We start from the raw sequence: 1,847 nt of genomic DNA, 5'->3' as shown, positions 1-1,847 counted from the left end.
AATATATAATTAGTCAGAATTTAACTAAGATTAGGCATCTTTAAGGGAGTTATAATAAGTTGAATATTATCTGACTCATTTTCTGTAAGTGTCCGCTTGACGTACCCCTTGATTTCTCTGGATAATTCTTGCCGGCCATGGGGGTTGAATATAAGACTACAGAGTCAAATGTGTTAGAAGAGAAAAAGGGAGAATATTCGTCACGTATTTGTTGTCGTATCCCTCATCCTGTTCTTTTTTCACATGTATCGCACATAGAGAGAGGTGTGTTTGCGAAGCGCAAGGTTTGTTTGCATCGATGAAAAAAATAACGTGTCATGCCATGTTTGGCAGATATACGAACACACTAGAAAACAAGGCCGATAGACATTAGGCACGTGCTCTCGTGTAATGAATGAATGCGTGGATGTAGGATTGACATGACATTCTTAACGATAAACTAAAATGACCGAAAAATGGGCTGAAACGACTTAAATAAATAAAAAGTAAGTGACTTTAATGAACTTAAGGATGAATTGAATGATCTTAAGAATGACTTAAATGCTGGTAAAATAACTTGAATCCTTCAAAAACAACTTGAATGATCTGGAGAATGACTTGACTGGCTTTGAGACAGACTGGTTGTAAAGTGAGTGATTATTTTACATTAAATTAATACAGAAAAGTGATCCCCCCACTTTATATCACAAAAATTATTTGATTTAGGGAATTTGAAACGTTGTATTAGCTATGTGGCCAAGGAAAAGTTACAAACATAAGTACAGCATGTTCTAAGAACAGATACTACATTTGATCTTTGCCAAAAGGCCAAGAAAAGGGTATTTATTTGCTCCCCCACCGAGCAAATTAAGCACAAGGCCGATTTTTAATGTGAGGAGTGAAGGGGAGTATGGGAGCTGGATAGTGACAATTGGTATGAAGGGTTGCCCCTACATTGACCAAGCTCTTATATGTGGGGTTTGTATTTATTTGCTTCCCCACTGAGAAAATTAGGTACAAGGCTGTTTTTTAATGTGGAGAGATTAAGAAAATGGGGGCAAGCTCCCCGGGGAGTAGGGAAGCTAGATAGGACAATTGGTATGAAGGGTTTCTCCATATTGACCAAGGTCTTATATGTGGGGTTGCCCCCACATATGGTCTTTGCTTGCAGTATCTGCCGGTCAGATACTACACTTTGAAGAAAAGGGTATATATATATATATATATATATATATATATATATATATATATATATATAATCTCTGTAAATATATAAAAATATATAATATATATATATATATAAGTCAATGTGTCTGTGTGTCTGTCTGTCTGTGTGTCTGTGTACATTTCCCTACGCAATAACTGTCAATTTTTAGTCTACAGACTCGAAATTTTATATACATGGTACTGAGATTTGGGAAAATCGATGTGATCGGTTTTCGGCCAAAAATTTGGCTGTTAAGGGGTCAATGTTCAACGATTTGACTTTTGAGAACTCTACAAATTTTCACCGACAATTTTGGGTCTAAACACATGAAATTGTAGATATAGGTTACATGGACATGGATCTAACTTAATAACTGGATTTGAGCCAAAAACAATAAATTATAAGGGGTCATAATAGGGGTCAAAGTTAAAAAAAATTAACCACTTTTTTTTTGTTTTGCTCAACATGCACCTCCAAATACCCGGGCAACGCCGGGCACCCATACAGGTATATATATAAAAAAAACTATAACAGTAAGTGTTTGCAGCAAAAATAATTTATATGCATTGTTATAATAAAACAAAATAAAGATACATATTTGTGTGTCGGTGTGGGCAAATACTTAACTGATAAACTATTGGGCATATTACTCTGAGGTTAA

The 1,847-nt window shown here is 35.2% G+C and overlaps 1 pseudogene; it reads right to left on the bottom strand.

Annotated features, from left to right (window-relative positions):
- Window positions 1-659: 659 nt before the first annotated feature.
- Window positions 660-820, bottom strand: LOC145268939 (U2 spliceosomal RNA; annotated as a pseudogene).
- Between the last annotated feature and the right edge of the window lie 1,027 nt (window positions 821-1,847).

The sequence above is a fragment of the Euprymna scolopes genome, chromosome 44 (genome assembly GCF_053919585.1).
Source record: "Euprymna scolopes isolate OS-2025 chromosome 44, ASM5391958v1, whole genome shotgun sequence".
NCBI classification, from domain to species: domain Eukaryota; kingdom Metazoa; phylum Mollusca; class Cephalopoda; order Sepiida; family Sepiolidae; genus Euprymna; species Euprymna scolopes.
Note: the sequence above shows the minus strand (reverse complement) of the source record. Positions and strands in the feature narration are given on the sequence as shown.